This window comes from Bidens hawaiensis, unplaced genomic scaffold (genome assembly GCF_021521415.1).
Source record: "Bidens hawaiensis isolate Kalapana, Puna unplaced genomic scaffold, B.hawaiensis_p1.1 tig00014093_1, whole genome shotgun sequence".
Lineage (NCBI taxonomy): Eukaryota > Viridiplantae > Streptophyta > Magnoliopsida > Asterales > Asteraceae > Bidens > Bidens hawaiensis.
Genome location: NW_027492211.1, coordinates 121334 through 140881, shown reverse-complemented (window position 1 = coordinate 140881; position 19548 = coordinate 121334). Strand labels below are relative to the sequence as shown.

General features: G+C 39.2%; 1 long non-coding RNA gene across 1 annotated transcript in view; it reads right to left on the bottom strand.

The window, feature by feature from the left end:
• LOC143545853 (uncharacterized) overlaps nucleotides 1-19310 on the bottom strand; it is a 59486-nt gene extending 40176 nt beyond the window's left edge. Inside the window, exon 1 of the long non-coding RNA XR_013137508.1 lies at nucleotides 18653-19310. This is a non-coding gene — a long non-coding RNA (uncharacterized LOC143545853). The remainder of the gene's footprint in view (nucleotides 1-18652) is intronic.
• Nucleotides 19311-19548: the final 238 nt, after the last annotated feature.

Sequence of the window (19548 nt, the reverse complement as noted above, 5' to 3'; positions counted from 1 at the left end):
TCACAAAATAACTATATTAATATTATTACTAGTAATTAATGATAAAATATGATTTTAATAGATAATAATAATATGACCTTTAATAATATTATTAACAACTTTAATATTTATAATAATAATGATAATAACAATAACAATAACATTAGCAATAATACTAATACTACTACTAATAATAATAATAGTAATAATTGTTATAAATAATGAGTTTATATATTTAAATAGTTTTATATTAATTATACGATTTTTAACCTTGATAATACAAAATCGATTTAGGAGGAGACTCGAACCCGAGACCTCTAGTCTAACAACCAACGTACAAACTAACCGAGCCAAGATAACCATTACCCGATCGTTTATCTTTTCCCAAATCAAAACAACTCTATATGAGAACTAACAATATCAAAACCCAAATTATATACCTTTTTCGTGTTCACGAGTCGTGGCTCGATATCGGGAATGAACCGAGTCGAAATCCACCGGAGATGAGAGAGAGACGGAGAGAGATGACGAGAAGGAGAGAGAGAGGAGACGGGGAGAGGGAAAGCCGAAGGGAGAGAGAGAGCCGTGAGGGGGAGAGGGGCAGAGAGTACACGGCGGCCAGAAAAACGCGGGGAAAGGGGCTGCCGGGAGTGCGCGAGAGGAAGAGAGAGCGGCTATGTTGTGTGTGTGTGTGAGGGCTCGCCGGAGGTGGCCGGGATCTCGAATGACGGCGGTGGCGCTCTAGAAGAGGGAAGGAAGAAGATGGTGTGGGTGGGAGGTGAGTTCGGTGGTGGCTGCGGGTGATGGTGGTCGCCGGAATGTCACCGGACACCGGAAAACGCCAAGAGAGAAAGAGGGCGGCTGTGGGTTGGTTTGTGATGTTTAGGTTTAGGGTTTTTAGTTTAGGTGTATATATATGTAATGCATATTTTCAAAACAAGCCCTCCAAGTTTCAATCGTTGTTTAACACGAGTTTAAAGGTTTCCAAAGTTTGTAACGAGTTTACGAAAATCCGGTTGAACCTCTTATGTTTTTCTTAACAACCCTATATTATGAAAAACGTCGATTTATTTAAGATTTAGGTCTATAATAATATTATATAATAATTAAATAAGGTTACAAAAATGTTGAATCGGTTTTACATAAATAAAAGTTTACAAAACTAATATAACTCGAGATTCAAATTTGACGAATGTCACATTTCACTTATGAACAAGTTCTTGTTTTGTTCATCTCTAGCAACAATTTTTCAATACTTTAAGTCCTTACTAACAAACTAGTGATCAATAATCAGTCCAAATTTCACTCTAACAACAAACCCTAACATTAAGTTCATTAAAGTTTTTATCAAATAATCAAAAGATCAACAACACCTAAAATCAAACTTAGCAATCATGTGTGATCCTTAAGATGAACATATGCATATGTAAGTGTAACGATTCCGGCAAATCCAGGTATACCCTAGCCGGAATATACTATTTACGTGTTATTTAATATTGATTATATGAATTATAGCACGTTGATACGAATATATATGGTTCACAGTATGAATCATACTCAATTATATAGTGAATCGTATTGGAATTACAATTAATCAATGATCGGTTATTGAAACCCGAACGAATCGGGAATTTCATCATAGACGAAGTATATAATGTTTAGTGATTTTTACGAAGTATTAATGCTTCGGGATAGGTGAATTATAGCACAGAAAAAGGATTTCGATTTAATGGTACGTCGGTACGCTAAACGAAACCTTTAACACCAAACCAAGCAAGAGACGATCAATCAAGCCGAAAAAGATGCGTAATTATTAATAATATGATGTTTTAATGACATGGGTTAAGTTTTTAAAGTTTTTAAATCAGTTTTATGTAAATTTTATTTTAACCCGAAAAACGACCATTTTAGGCTCGTTTTAAGCCGAATTACGAGTTTAAACGAGAAACGAACTGAACCAGATTATCCACAACATTATCCGGATTGTGTAATCCAAATGTGTGGCTAATATTGAACTTGTGGGGCCCTCCCACCCCACCTCTTTGGCCGGCCATGTATACACACACACAATTCCATTCTTTTCTTTTTTTTACAACACATTTCACTCATAAACTCTCTCAAATCTCTAACTCTTTCAAGTTTTCTTCCAAGATCATCATATTTTAACCAAGATTTTGAAGGTATAAGCATGTTACAATACATAATCTTTGGTGTTAATTACTTAGTTTTGAGTTGTTTTTGCAAGAACAAAAGGTTCCAAGTGAAATATGGGTGAAAACCCGAGATGGAACCGGTTCTCGTATGATCAAGGGATGTATACAAGTTATACAAAGGATCTTGATCCAAGTAATGAGTTAAAAGTGTTTAGAATAAAATTTTACGGTTAAAATCTTGTTAAAATGGATTTCCAAGTGAAAGATGGGTGAAAACCCGAGATGAAACCGACTCTTGCATGATCAAGAGATGTATACATGTTATACAAGGGATCTTGGTCCAAGAAATGAGTAAAAAGAGTCGAGAACGGATTTTTACGGTTAAAACCTTTGTTTTTACTTAAAAACCGACACTATGAAAGAAATGGTTTGATTGTTGGTATAGTTTGCTTGGTATAGTGTTATTGTGCTTGTAAGTGTTGTATCTAGCGGCTAGCAAAGGCTAGAAACCAAGATCTTTGCGATCTAAAGCTAGAAAACACAAGATAGTTCGGTTTTCGTGTGTATATGAGATTTGGACAGATTTTCGTGTGCTTAGATTCGGGTCACGAAATTTCACAGAGATGATCTACACATGAAAATAAGAGATCTGTGAATTTTTGGTAATTTTTGGATAAAAGATGAATATTTGGTGAATTTAATGCTCGGTTTTGGCCAAAAATAGTGAAAAATAGCTAAACATGATGAAAAATTCTGGAAAATTTAAGATAAGCTTTTTATAACATATAAAAGTCACCCACAAAATTTGAGCTCAGTTGGAAAAGTCTAAGTAGGCTTTTCGGTGAAACGAGTTCTAGGGCTTTCTAGCTCGGTTTTGGGTGAAAATGGCTTGAAAAATGAGTTTTAAATTCTGGAAAAATTCCAGGGAGTTATGAGGATGGCAAGGATCATCCCAGAAAAATTTGGGATTTTTCTAAAGTGTTTTGGTATTTTTGACATATTTAGTGTATTAAAAAGGTTTAAAAATAGATAAATAAATGAAAATATAAGAAAATAAATCTGGAAAATTTTTATAAAATGTCTTACTGTCAAAATAAGTTTTGTGCAAAATTTCAAGACCCGAGACTAAACGGGTAATTATTTGTGCTAAAATGAACATAAAAACAAATATTTAAAGCTTAAAACGTGTAAACCGGCAAAACTCACATAAGCGAGCTGACTGGCATATAAAAACCTAAAAATGGACTATTTTCATAAATCTAAGTAAATTAAGTAAAAATAAATCATCCGAAAATAATTCGGATGATTTGGGTAATTTTACCCGATTTTACTGTTTCCGGCACCTAAATGACGGAAACGGGCCCCGCGGCCAAACGGGGTGTCAAACCGAGCTCTAACTTCATCACTTTAACTAAAATAACAGTCCAACACCATTTTTGGGTTAAGTGTGAATAAACTCATTTTTGAAACTAAAAACGGATGACCGTGCTAGGCACGCAAATCAAGGAAAACATAAAAATGATAATTTTGACCGTCCGACTCTAAGTAATGGCACAATCTGAGTCCTTAGGAGTGTCACGGGGTTAACATTGTCCCCGGATCGAGTACAGTACTGGGTTAACAATGTCCCCAGATGTACCGATTAATACGGATTTAGTTTATGGGAATTATATAGTAACGACTAGATATTATATTACAGATCCAGGCACGTAGCTGTTCATTGTATTACCCACAGACTCACAAAAAGGTGAGTTTTCACGAGCCCCTTTTTATGAACTGTTTTAAATATTTTCCCGGGGCGGAAAGCATGATTGTGTTAAATTATCTAAGTACATACCGATCGTATGGAAACACTTGTATATTTTTATATATATGTATGGTATGATGCATAGAATAGAAAATTTGTTTATCGGGTGGAATTGTTCTGGGGTAACTTAGTTCCCAGAGGGTTATTGGATATATTTCTGGGTTAACAGTGTTCCCAGAGGGTATTGGATATGTTTCTGGGTTAACAGTGTCCCCAGAGGTTATTGGATATGGTTCTGGGTTAACAGTGTCCCCAGAGGGTATTTGTTATGCGCTGGGTTAACAGTGTCCCCAGGGGTTATTTGATATGTACTGGGTTAACAGTGTCCCCAGGGGTTATTGGATATGTTCTGGGTTAACAATGTCCCCAGGGGTCATTTAATGTGTTTTTGGGTTAACAGAGTTTTCATTAACGGGCTTAGCATAATTTCATCATTAACATATGATTTTTATACTGATCTATGGTTTATTTAAATTAGTGAAACTCACCAACTATTCGTAGTTGACCCGTTTTCTTTACATGCTTTCTAGGTATGCCCAGGTTGGAATGATTGATATGTGCTTAACTATCTGTGCTACCTGTTGGAAGCTTGCTGCTCTGTATTTTGTAACGAATATATATTAATGTCTTATTGGTAATATATGTGTGTAACACCTAGACAGTAACGCAACTCGCAACAATGTAATATGTTATAAATTAATGTAGTGGTATTTTCTTTATAAGCAATGCTGTTGATATCAGATGTGTCTGTTGCATCCCGTGTACGTTTCCGCTGCGGTTACGGGGTGTACAGAACTTGGTATCAGAGCCATTGGTTATAAAGAATTAGGATGTCTGAAAAAGATACCTAAAATATAACCAGTAGCTCAAGTATTATAGGATCTGAATATCAACTAATAATATATTGTGACGAGATCGGGATGAACTTGGTTGGACAAGTGGGTTATTATGGTCCGGAACATAATAACAGACTTGTCTGCACGAGGGAATTCAGGGGAAGTCACGGGGGACTTAAATAGGTAAAAATGGCAAGAACACCTAGTGTGTCGACGGAAGAGGACCCGGAAGAGGTCAGTTCCGGGGCCTTTGGAAGCCCAAGTTTAGCACCCAGCTCCGAGCCTTCAGAGGCTAGTCATAGTGCCTCTAGACAGACCACCCCAGCTAGGAGTGCTAGTTTACCCTCCCCTGCTAGGGTTACCAGGTCTCCTACCCCGCCCGCACCACAGACCGCCCCGATTCCCCCCAGACACGGTCCCCGCCTCACGGCGCGGATCAGTGCCCCGTATGTCCCGCCCACCGTTACCCCACCCAGATCCACATACCACAGGGGCGAGTCTTCCCGCCCCCAGCCCGAGCCTGCGACCCTACCTGTGTGGGGTCTTCCGAGGCAGGAACGGGACTTGGCGGCTTGGCTACGTGTTCTCACCGAACAGGTGAACGAGCACTCTGCCGCCCTGGTCGTGGGGGTACAGAGGCGGGCGTACCTCGGGGACAGCATACTGGACCACCAGTATGCTATTAACCAGTTAAAGAGGGAGTGCTCATACTCCCACTGGTTGATCGGCCAGATGGAAACCCGAATCCGGGTTATGGTGGCGGTGTTGGTGGTGCTGGTGGCGGTGTTGGTGGGGTTGGTTTACCACCATGTGTAGATGTGTTAGATGGTAGAATCTTGAACCGCTTTTTGATACTCCATGTGAGCAGTTAGTGGTGATGCTAACATGGAGTGAATCTTGTTTAGTTATGATACAACCACTGGCCCATAGGGGGTCTCTTGTAGGGCATATCATTATCGATACTTTTGGGTATCATTCAAGCACTGACCCATTGCGGGTTATGTCGAGGATGATACCAACATAGGCCCTTTGTTTTAAAACTTAGTTATGTAATGATGACTGGGAAGTATGTAAACGGATGTTTGTGAAATATGTACTAATGTTTATTAATGTATGGAATGTGTTTTGTGTTTCATAATTTGGAATGGTATTAATTATATGTGTTTTCTTGATGTTGTGTAGAATGGCACCGAAACGATCAACGAAAATATCGGAAGTAGATGTGAGCCGTTTGATTGCTCAACAGTTGGAGGCGGCGATACCGGATATAGTATCGCGCATCGCCGCCAGTATTAATAATTCGTCTAATCCAACCCCTCCGAGCAATCAAACGCCCATAAATAATGGCGGGAAACATAATGCTAATCCTCCACCTACCGATAACACGATTCCGAGTAATGACGCACCGCCAACGGTGGTCGCTACCGACAGTAATGGCCCTATACCTACTGTAGAGACCAACCGCACTGGACCATCCAGGGGTTGTTCAATCAAGGACTTTATGTTATGCAAGCCTTTAGAGTTTAACGGGTCGGAAGGACCGAATGGGTTAGTGAAATGGTTAGAGAAAATAGAGTCAGTGGTGAATATCAGCAACTGTCCCGAGGATTGTGTCGTTAAGTACGCCACCTGTACGTTCACAGACCATGCCTTGACATGGTGGAACACCATAGTACAGACTCGAGGTCAGGCGGCGACAAACCGCATGACTGGACAGAGCTTAAGGATCTTGTTTTGAAACATTTCTGCCCAAAGAATGAATTGCAGAAACTGGAACATGAGTTGTGGAACCTAGAGATGCATGGGGCGGACCACTTGGGATATACCAACCGGTTTAATGAACTGTCACGATTAGTGCCGTGGTTGGTCACCCCAGAGTCAAAGAGGGTGGAACGTTATATTTGGGGACTTACTCCAGTAGTGAGGAGTATAGTTAACGCGGGAGGGCACCAGACGTATGAGGGTGCAGTGACACAGGCTGGTATTGTCACGTATGATTTCTTAAGGAGCGGATCGATAAAGGCGACAGGAGAGTCGGCTAGGGGAAAGCGAGGTACGTATGACAATAGGATCCGAGAGAAACAGCAAGGTAAGCGTGCTAGACCCACTGCCCAGAACTACGCCATGACTAGTTCGGGCGGAAGGCATGAACCGCAGAGGGGAACGTTTCCTAAATGTGGGAAATGTGGTTACCACCATGGTGGCGTGTGCAAAGAGGTGGTGTGCCACCGGTGTGGCAGGATTGGGCACTACGCACCCAGTTGTAGGACAAACTTGAACAACCTGAACCGTCAACCGCAACCTATCCGTGCGCAATCATTTAGGAACCAACCAACCCAACAGCAAAACCCACAAGGAAACCAATTGGTGACCACCAGCCGTGCTTGCTACGAATGCGGTAGCACAGATCACTTCAAGAAAAACTGTCCGAAGCTGAATCAAGGAAGAAATGGGAGGCAACCCGCGGGTCAGGCATCGTCGTCCAACCCGGCGAGAAGCCGAGCTTTCGTGATAGGGGCGAGCGAAGCACGTCAGGACCCCAGCATAGTGACAGGTACATTCCTTGTTTCTGACCATTACGCTTCTGTATTATTTGATACGGGTGCTGATAGAAGTTTCGTCTCCGTTAAATTCCTGTCATTAGCAAACATGCCGGTTAGTGAATCCATAGAACCCTATACCGTAGAAGTTGCTAACGGTAAGACCATGATAGTCAATCAAATTGTTCGGAATTGTCCTTTCATTCTAAACGAACAATCCTTCCTGATTGACTTGTTACCAGTAGAACTGGGTAGTTTTGATGTGATAGTGGGAATGGATTGGTTAGCACGCAACAAGGTAGAAATAAATTGTGAAAAGAAACTCGTCAAAATCCGGGTGTCGGATGACGAAGAAGTATTAGTGCAGGGTGATAAATCGGGCAATATGATGCCATTTATATCTCACCTCAAGGCACTAAAATATATGCGTCAGGGATGTGTGGCGTATCTAGCGAGCCTGACGGCCACTGATTCTGAGGAAAAACGAGTGGACGATATTCCGTGGTACGCGAATTTCCACAAGTTTTCCCAGAAGAACTTCCTGGATTACCGCCAACCCGACAAGTCGAATTCAGAATCGACTTATTACCTCAAGCCGGCCCTGTTGCTAAGGCCCCTTACAGACTTGCACAGTCCGAGATGCAAGAACTATCCAACCAGTTGCAGGAATTGTTGGATAAGGGGTTTATACGTCCCAGTTATTCCCCGTGGGGTGCACCTGTACTATTTGTGAAAAAGAAGGACGGAAGCCTTCGAATGTGCATTGACTGCAGGGAATTGAACAAATTAACCATCAAAAATAGGTATCCTCTTCCCCGAATCGATGATTTGTTCGACCAACTACAAGGTGCGAGCTATTTCTCAAAAATTGATCTTAGATCGGGATACCACCAAGTTAGAATTCAAGAGGAGGATATCCCAAAAACCGCGTTTCGGACTCGCTACGGCCACTACGAATTTTTAGTTATGCCTTTTGGGCTAACAAATGCGCCAGCGGTGTTCATGGATCTCATGAACCGAGTCTGTAAACCCTACCTCGACAAATTCGTCATTGTATTTATTGACGATATTTTGATATATTCAAAAAGTAAAGAAGAACATGAGCGACATTTGAGGTTAATTTTGGAGCTTTTGGATCAGGAGAAGTTGTATGCAAAATTCTCCAAGTGTAACTTCTGGTTACAAGAGGTGCAATTCCTCGGTCACGTTATAAACCACCAAGGAATACACGTTGATCCGAGTAAAGTTGAAGCAATTAAGGATTGGCAAGCGCCTAAATCTCCGAAGGAAATCCGCCAATTCTTAGGCTTAGCTGGATACTATCGTCGATTTATAGAGAACTTTTCCAGCATCGCCCAACCTTTAACCCTCCTGACTCAAAAGGATCGGAAATATGAATGGGGTGAAGAGCAGGAAACGGCGTTTCAAACGCTAAAGCAAAGGTTGTGTCAAGCGCCAATCTTAAGTCTCCCCGACGGAGACGATGGATTTGTTGTATATTGTGACGCATCCCGTAAAGGGTTAGGATGCGTGTTAATGCAAAATAAAAAGGTCATAGCCTATGCGTCTCGACAGTTGAAAGTTCATGAGAAAAACTACACTACTCATGACTTGGAACTGGGAGCAGTCATCTTTGCACTTAAAATCTGGAGACACTACCTCTACGGTACAAAGTGCACCATCTTCACTGATCATAAAAGTTTGCAGCACATATTCGATCAGAAAGAACTGAATATGAGACAACGAAGGTGGGTCGAGTTACTAAATGACTATGACTGTGACATCCGATATCACCCCGGCAAGGCTAACGTTGTAGCCGATGCCTTGAGTAGGAAAGATCGAGTTAAGCCACTACGCGTGCGAGCGTTGGGAATGGTAGTCCAATCAAGCCTTTCGGATTTGATTCGAGTCGCTCAACGCGAGGCGTTGAAAGAGGACCAATTGGATAAAGAAGGACTTTACGGGAATGAGAAGAATTTCGAACAGCGTGTGGACGAAATTCTCTATTTCAAAAATCGGATTTGGATTCCGACCCTCCATGACCTTCGTGAATTAATCATGGACGAAGCGCATAAATCGAAATACTCCATACATCCGGGATCGGATAAAATGTACCAGGATGTGAAAGAATTTTACTGGTGGCCAGGTATGAAAAAGGATATAGCCACATACGTCGGCAAGTGTACGACGTGTGCGAGGGTTAAGGCGGAGCACCAGAAACCTTCGGGAATGTTACAACAACCGGAGATTCCCGAATGGAAATGGGAGCAAATCACAATGGATTTCGTGACACTCCTCCCTAAGACATCCCGGGGAAATGATGCAATTTGGGTAATCGTGGATAGATTAACCAAATTGGCACATTTTATTCCGATTAGAAACAATTATAACACCGAGAGACTTGCGCAAATTTATATAAAAGAAATAGTGTCTCGTCATGGCATCCCCATCTCGATCATCTCCGATAGGGATAGCCATTTCACCTCCAAACTTTGGCAAGCTGTTCAAGAAGCATTAGGAACACGTATTGACCTAAGCACGGCTTACCACCCTCAGACCGATGGTCAGTCTGAGAGGACCATTCAAACTTTGGAGGATTTGCTTCGTGCCTGCGTACTGGACTTTAAGGGAAATTGGGATCAACATCTTCCACTCGTTGAATTTTCCTATAATAACAGTTACCATAGCAGTATAAAGGCAGCACCTTATGAAGCATTGTATGGACGGAAGTGCCGATCACCACTTTGCTGGTCTGAAGTGGGTGACTCGCAGGTCATTAGATCGGATCTGGTCCAGGAGACGACCAGCAAGATTCTTGAAATTAAGAACAACTTGAAAGCCGCGCGGGATCGGCAGAAGAGTTATGCCGATACCCGTCGAAAACCGTTGTCATTTGAGAAGGGTGAAAAGGTATATTTGAAAGTATCACCCTGGAAAGGAGTGGTCAGATTTGGAAAGGCGGGGAAGTTGGCCCCTAGATACATTGGACCATTCAACATCACTGCAAAGATCGGTCCGGTAGCTTACCGACTAGAACTGCCTGAGGAACTAAGTGCAGTTCATAATGTGTTTCATGTGTCAAATTTGAAAAGATGTCTGGCGGATGAGACATCGGTGTTACCCTTAGAGGGTGTTCAAATAAGTGATAGGCTCAACATTGTAGAGGAGCCCATAGAAATAGTAGACGGGAAAATCAAGCAACTTAGACACAATAAGATCTCGTTGGTCAAAGTTAGATGGAATTCGCAACGAGGCCCAGAATTTACTTGGGAACGAAAGGATGAATTTCGGAAGAAATACCCCCACCTATTTCCTCAAAAGGAAGTAGTTGACGCGTAAAATTTCGAGGACGAAATTTTTATAACGGGGGGAGAATGTAACGATTCCGGCAAATCCAGGTATACCCCTAGCCGGAATATACTATTTACGTGTTATTTAATATTGATTATATGAATTATAGCACGTTGATACGAATATATATGGTTCACAGTATGAATCATACTCAATTATATAGTGAATCGTATTGGAATTACAATTAATCAATGATCGGTTATTGAAACCCGAACGAATCGGGAATTTCATCATAGACGAAGTATATAATGTTTAGTGATGTATACGAAGTATTAATGCTTCGGGATAGGTGAATTATAGCACAGAAAAAGGATTTCGATTTAATGGTACGTCGGACGCTAAACGAAACCTTTAACACCAAACCAAGCAAGAGGACGATCAATCAAGCCGAAAAAGATGCGTAATTATTAATAATATGATGTTTTAATGACATGGGTTAAGTTTTTAAAGTTTTTAAATCAGTTTTATGTAAATTTTATTTTAACCCGAAAAACGACCATTTTAGGCTCGTTTTAAAGCCGAATTACGAGTTAAACGAGACACGAACTGAACCAGATTATCCACAACATTACCGGATTGTGTAATCCAAATGTGTGGCTAATATTGAACTTGTGGGGCCCTCCCACCCCACCTCTTTGGCCGGCCATGTATACACACACACAATTCCATTCTTTTCTTTTTTTTACAACACATTTCACTCATAAACTCTCTCAAATCTCTAACTCTTTCAAGTTTTCTTCCAAGATCATCATATTTTAACCAAGATTTTGAAGGTATAAGCATGTTACAATACATAATCTTTGGTGTTAATTACTTAGTTTTGAGTTGTTTTTGCAAGAACAAAAGGTTCCAAGTGAAATATGGGTGAAAACCCGAGATGGAACCGGTTCTCGTATGATCAAGGGATGTATACAAGTTATACAAAGGATCTTGATCCAAGTAATGAGTTAAAAGTGTTTAGAATAAAATTTTACGGTTAAAATCTTGTTAAAATGGATTTCCAAGTGAAAGATGGGTGAAAACCCGAGATGAAACCGACTCTTGCATGATCAAGAGATGTATACATGTTATACAAGGGATCTTGGTCCAAGAAATGAGTAAAAAGAGTCGAGAACGGATTTTTACGGTTAAAACCTTTGTTTTTACTTAAAAACCGACACTATGAAAGAAATGGTTTGATTGTTGGTATAGTTTGCTTGGTATAGTGTTATTGTGCTTGTAAGTGTTGTATCTAGCGGCTAGCAAAGGCTAGAAACCAAGATCTTTGCGATCTAAAGCTAGAAAACACAAGATAGTTCGGTTTTCGTGTGTATATGAGATTTGGACAGATTTTCGTGTGCTTAGATTCGGGTCACGAAATTTCACAGAGATGATCTACACATGAAAATAAGAGATCTGTGAATTTTTGGTAATTTTTGGATAAAAGATGAATATTTGGTGAATTTAATGCTCGGTTTTGGCCAAAAATAGTGAAAAATAGCTAAACATGATGAAAAATTCTGGAAAATTTAAGATAAGCTTTTTATAACATATAAAAGTCACCCACAAAATTTGAGCTCAGTTGGAAAAGTCTAAGTAGGCTTTTCGGTGAAACGAGTTCTAGGGCTTTCTAGCTCGGTTTTGGGTGAAAATGGCTTGAAAAATGAGTTTTAAATTCTGGAAAAATTCCAGGGAGTTATGAGGATGGCAAGGATCATCCCAGAAAAATTTGGGATTTTTCTAAAGTGTTTTGGTATTTTTGACATATTTAGTGTATTAAAAAGGTTTAAAAATAGATAAATAAATGAAAATATAAGAAAATAAATCTGGAAAATTTTTATAAAATGTCTTACTGTCAAAATAAGTTTTGTGCAAAATTTCAAGACCCGAGACTAAACGGGTAATTATTTGTGCTAAAATGAACATAAAAACAAATATTTAAAGCTTAAAACGTGTAAACCGGCAAAACTCACATAAGCGAGCTGACTGGCATATAAAAACCTAAAAATGGACTATTTTCATAAATCTAAGTAAATTAAGTAAAAATAAATCATCCGAAAATAATTCGGATGATTTGGGTAATTTTACCCGATTTTACTGTTTCCGGCACCTAAATGACGGAAACGGGCCCCGCGGCCAAACGGGGTGTCAAACCGAGCTCTAACTTCATCACTTTAACTAAAATAACAGTCCAACACCATTTTTGGGTTAAGTGTGAATAAACTCATTTTTGAAACTAAAAACGGATGACCGTGCTAGGCACGCAAATCAAGGAAAACATAAAAATGATAATTTTGACCGTCCGACTCTAAGTAATGGCACAATCTGAGTCCTTAGGAGTGTCACGGGGTTAACATTGTCCCCGGATCGAGTACAGTACTGGGTTAACAATGTCCCCAGATGTACCGATTAATACGGATTTAGTTTATGGGAATTATATAGTAACGACTAGATATTATATTACAGATCCAGGCACGTAGCTGTTCATTGTATTACCCACAGACTCACAAAAAGGTGAGTTTTCACGAGCCCCTTTTTATGAACTGTTTTAAATATTTTCCCGGGGCGGAAAGCATGATTGTGTTAAATTATCTAAGTACATACCGATCGTATGGAAACACTTGTATATTTTTATATATATGTATGGTATGATGCATAGAATAGAAAATTTGTTTATCGGGTGGAATTGTTCTGGGGTAACTTAGTTCCCAGAGGGTTATTGGATATATTTCTGGGTTAACAGTGTTCCCAGAGGGTATTGGATATGTTTCTGGGTTAACAGTGTCCCCAGAGGTTATTGGATATGGTTCTGGGTTAACAGTGTCCCCAGAGGGTATTTGTTATGCGCTGGGTTAACAGTGTCCCCAGGGGTTATTTGATATGTACTGGGTTAACAGTGTCCCCAGGGGTTATTGGATATGTTCTGGGTTAACAATGTCCCCAGGGGTCATTTAATGTGTTTTTGGGTTAACAGAGTTTTCATTAACGGGCTTAGCATAATTTCATCATTAACATATGATTTTTATACTGATCTATGGTTTATTTAAATTAGTGAAACTCACCAACTATTCGTAGTTGACCCGTTTTCTTTACATGCTTTCTAGGTATGCCCAGGTTGGAATGATTGATATGTGCTTAACTATCTGTGCTACCTGTTGGAAGCTTGCTGCTCTGTATTTTGTAACGAATATATATTAATGTCTTATTGGTAATATATGTGTGTAACACCTAGACAGTAACGCAACTCGCAACAATGTAATATGTTATAAATTAATGTAGTGGTATTTTCTTTATAAGCAATGCTGTTGATATCAGATGTGTCTGTTGCATCCCGTGTACGTTTCCGCTGCGGTTACGGGGTGTTACAGTAAGTGAGTTTGATCTTCCCTCTTACACATACATATATACATACGGTCCACACATACATACACACATTATCCATATATTCAACTTTCAAGCTTCAATCAAACTCAATAACAACTAATCTAATGCTTTTAATCCTAGTAATCAACCTTAATCAAAAACTTACTTGTTCTTGGAGATTTGAAAGATGAAAATGGTGATGTTATGAGTGTGTGAATGGTGCTCTTTCTTCCTATGCCCTTCCTAGTATCTTAATCTTCTTATTCTTGATTTAAATCTTCATGTTTCTTGATTGCATGTGTGTGTTTATGATTTAAGATTTGAATTGGTGTGTGTGAGGAGAGTGTGTGTTGTGTGTGCCGTGTAAATAGAGAGAAAGAGTAGGAAGTAGCGTGGTGAGTGGGTGAGTAGGGTGAAAGGTGGATGGGTGGAGTATGTTACAACACATGGATCTTCTAGAAGTAGCAATCATTATTTAGGTGGACAAAGGAGGTGGGGTGTGAGGTGTTATAGAAACCGGCCAGGGGGCGTAAGGTGAGGGGTTGGGTTATTTTATAAACAATTTTGGTTAATCGTTTAACGTATTGCGTGATTTAAATATCCAAACGGATCCCGTTATTAATAATTTTTGTCAGACATTAAACGAAATCAAATTCCTGACAGTATGGACTATAAAAACTTATTTTTTGAAAATAGTTTGTGTCGGGTTCTTTCCGGGTCCTGTACTGGCTCGTGCTTACTTATTTTCCAGTTTTCACGATTCGGGCTTCCTAAATTATATTTATACATTGTCTCGCATGTTTTATCATATATTTTGAATTTTTGAGTTTAATTTATTATCTTAATGATTTATTTACTTTTTGGCTCACTGCCCGAGCTTTTTGCACGTTTTACTCGTTTCGTGTCGGAATTTGGACTTTTTGTTGACTTTGCAAGATATAGAACTTTAATAAAGAAAGGTTTTATTAATAAATAGATATTAGGATGATAAACATGATTACACTAGTGAAAATTTTTGCCAGGTGTTACAAAGGGAAATCCAAGCACTTGAAGAAAACAACACTTGGGTCTTAAATAAGTTACCAGACGAGAAACGGGCAATTGATTCAAAGTGGGTTTACAAAATTAAATATAAACCAAATGGAGACGTCGAAAGGTATAAGGCTCGGCTAGTGGCAGAGGGTTTTAGACAAATGGAAAGAGTGGATTTTCACAAGACTTTTGCTCCTGTAGCAAAGTTAGTGATCGTTCGAACTCTCCTAACCGTAGCTATTAAACAAAGTTGGCATATTCATCGGCTCGATGTGAACAACGCTTTCCTGCATGGGGTTCTTCATGAAGATGTTTACATGAAGATACCTAAAGGCTTCGCTAAAGCTGGAGATGACCGAGTTTGTAAACTGAAGAAATTACTATATGGCCTTAAACAAGCATCGATCGAATTGGTATCAAAAGTTCACTAACTCATTTCTAGGTATTTGGTTCAAGCAAACAGGGGTCGGGCCGATCACTCTCTATTTGTTTTTAAAAACCTTGGTATTTTTTATTGCCACGTTAATCTATGTTGATGATGTTATTATTGTTGGGAACGACTTGGGAAAAATACAAGCAATCAAAGTCTTTCTCAACAGCAAGTTCGCATTAAAGATCTCGGTGTCTTGAAATATTTCCTTGGGATCGAAGTGGATCGAACCAAAGAAGGAATGGTGCTTAGTCAACACAAGTATACACTTGATATCCTAGAAGAGACAGGTATGACAGGGTGTCGGCCAAGCCCATTTCCAATGGAACAAAATTTAAAGTTGAACACATGTGATGAGGAACCACGAGTCGATGCTCATCAGTATCAAAGATTAATCGGTAAACTTATCTACCTACAAGCCATAAGACCCGACATCGCTTATTGTGTCAAAGTGCTATGCCAATTCATTAGTGACCCAAGACACAATCATTTGGAACCAGCTCACCGCGTTCTTCGATATCTAAAGGAGACTCCTGAAAAAGGAATTCCGATTGCCAAGGAAGGTGGGCTTAACCTTACAACTTATTGTGACTCTGATTGGCTGGGTTGTCCTTTCACATGAAAATCTAGGACTGGCTATTTGTTGCTTTTGGGTGGAGTACCGGTCTTTTGGCGGTCCAAGAAACAAGTCGTCGTTTCACGTTCATGGGCTGAAGCGAATACCGGGCAATGGCACACGCGGTTAGTGAAACTTTATGGATGCAATGGCTCCTTACTATACTTGAAGCTCAACCTACTGGACCAACTTTGTTATTCTGCGATAATCAAGCAGCCCGTCACATCGCCAACAATCTTGTTTTCCACGAAAGAACTAAACACGTCGAGATAGACTGTTATTTTGTTCGAGAAAGGGTTTGAAAAGAGATATATCCAATGAATATTGACACTAAAACTCAAATTACCGACATTCTAACAAAACCGTTGGGAACACAACAATTCCATGCACTACTCGACAAATTGAGCATTCAAGATCTTCATGCTCCAATATAAGAGGGAGTAATGGAAACCGTATAATATCCCTTGAATACAGGGATATCAATATTTCTCCATCATATTTTTTGCTTGATTTTAACACTTAATTTGTGCATTACTTTTGATATTCGTTGTATTTAGAGACCATGTAACCCTTTCACTTTAATCAATTCAATATTCACAATTGTCTCTGCTCCTTTTATCCATAATAGAAATTATTAAAAGACTTGATCTATCTCAAAAAAAGTTTGCATAATGTGATACATGCTCGATCAGAGTCATGGAGTTTAAATCACGGGGCCAGGTTGTTGCGATCATTCAAACTAGTAGGTCATGATGCTCGGAAAGAGATGGGTAAATTTGAAGTTTAAATTTTAAATTTCACTAGTTCTTTAATCGCCCATATTACTAGTTATTTAAGTTCATTTTATTATCTATTTATTGTTCTCTTTTTAATTAGTTGTATTCATGCGATGATTATTCCATTGTGTTCTTTAATTTGATGAGTTGTGAGTTCTTTTATCATCATCATTATACTAGTTTGATCCTCTCGTGTTACGGGAGTTTATTCAAGTTTTTATTTTAATCATTTTGCTATTTTATGATGATTTATTTTATTTTTTAACGTAGTTTAGTTTTAATTTAATACATATATATTAGTTTGTTATTTTTTAGATTTTTAACGAACAAACATAAACGGACACGAGCATGTTGATTTTTTAAATGAACAAACATGAATACAGATATTTGTCTAATGAAAAAGGGGATGTTAATGTAGTTGACAATGGTGGGTAGTATCGGAAGTTAACCGGCGATGAAGATGATAGACCAGCAACAAAGAACATGTAAAGGAGATAAAATAAATTAGGGTTTAATGATAGTGTTTACTAATAAATGATATCTTATAACCCAATTGAGGGCTATTAGGGTTTGGTAAGACCCATAACCCGTGTAAATTATTCTTTGATGATTAAGGGGTTATTTTACAAATAAATGATATGTTATAACCCGTTTAGGAGTTATCCGGGTTTGGTGAGACCCATGACCCACAAATGATTTATTGTTTGATTATGAAAGAGTTTCATAAATATATGAGATGTTATAACCCATTTAAAGACTATCCGGGTTTGGTAAGACCCATACCCGTGAATTCGGGTCAAATGCATGAGAAGCCTCCATTTATAAATCAAGCAATCTGGTGGCTCTAGAGAATGGGGGGGAACAACATGAGAGTGACACATAGGATTTCATAGCAGACAATTATATAGATAGTTAGATATAAATAATAATTATGTAAATAAAATTATTACATATAATATAAACAAGAACTTTGGTACCGCAAGTGGCCTATTGGGCCATTTAGCGGCATCGTATTGTTCGATAAATGTTGTTTTTTAGTTCAGTTACCATAATAAACGTAATAGAAACTGATCAAATGTTAATATTTTTTTAGTTCCAATACCATGACAAACCTGAAAGAAACCGACCGAGTTCGCGTAGACTCGTGTCCTTATTTAAAGCCAATTACCGAGAACGCTCGGGTTTTAACAAGGCGCAACTTTACCAACCGACCCCCACCCCAAAAAAAAAATGGTTGTTGCTTCACCTCATATTTTTAGTTCCGGTACCGTGATGTACGTAATCAAAACCAACCGAATTCGTGGCAATGCCCGGGACCACAACGCTTAGGTTTTACCCACGCCCGGGTTTGCTAACCAAATAAACATTGTCTTAAATATTTTGTTTTCTTATATGTTAATTTGACGAATTAATTTTTTGGAATTTAACGCTCAAATTTTATCAATGACGTGTATATCGTAATGAATGTAGTCAATACTGATCGAATTTGTATCGACTTATTGTCGTAACGCTCGGGAACACCAACGCCCGTGTTTCAACGTTTGGATTTTGTGAGTTGCTAGTTCAATATTCATTATTCCTATAAACAAAAAAAAAAAAAAAAAACTTAATATACATATAAAAAACATATAACTTGATACTATTTGGTATCTCTCAGGTGTTATACCTTGGAAACCGGTGTTCAAACAAATTAACATAACTTATCATCACATGAACCAACTAGAGTGCAACAACAGTATCTACTATATAGAAATCTTCTTATTGATTGAAAGAGAATCTTCCCAGAATACCTTGCTTGTATGGCAAGTATGTCTTCTTCTTCATATCAATCGAAACCGCCCGATTCACACTGTAATGAAGCTCATGAGCTGATAGCCGTCGCCTCGACATGGAACCCGAGTTTCTAACATCTTGATCATGTTTCCTGAAATTCGCCGAGTATTTCTTAAGCGGGTCTGAGTCCATTGCTCGGCCATCTGAAGAACTTCTGAACAACAAAAGATCAATAAAGCTCCATTTTCTTGAAGCAGTTTCTGACGAAGACGGCGCCATTGGTGGTGGCAGTGATCTTGTTCTTCTACTTGTGCTTGATTGTAACCCTCTTTCTCTTCCTCTTTCTCTCGTAATCTTCGTTTCTTGTTGCTTTGGATCAGCGGTTCTGATTACTCCTCCGCACAATACATCTTCCGCGGGGACAGAACCGCTGTCCAACTGACAACTCACATCAAATGAGAAGTCATCAGCGGTGGTTCTGCCAACCACTTTTGGAACCCCGGGTCTCTCCTCCCATGCAAAGGGAACAGCGGCCAGAGAACGTGCGCGGCCGTCAAGGTGTTCAGACTCCGGCCATCCGTTGGGGCTTAACCGACTACCGGGGTAATGAAAGCCGCCGTGCGGTGAAGAATTAGAGTTGAAATTTATGGCGGGGGCGACGTCCATAATGGCATGAATTCGATCTATAGTATATATGTTATTGATCGATGGAGTTATGAATTTGGGTTAATGGTTTATATGCAAGATCGAGGCCGGGTTTGGATTAAGGAAGGAGATGAGAAGGTTCATGGAGATAGATTATTGTAAGCTCCAGAAACACTATTATTGTTTGATTGATTTGGAATAGAGAAATGTAAACAAAGAACCATGTGGTGTATTTAAGTTCTAAAAAAATAACATGTTTTTACATGTA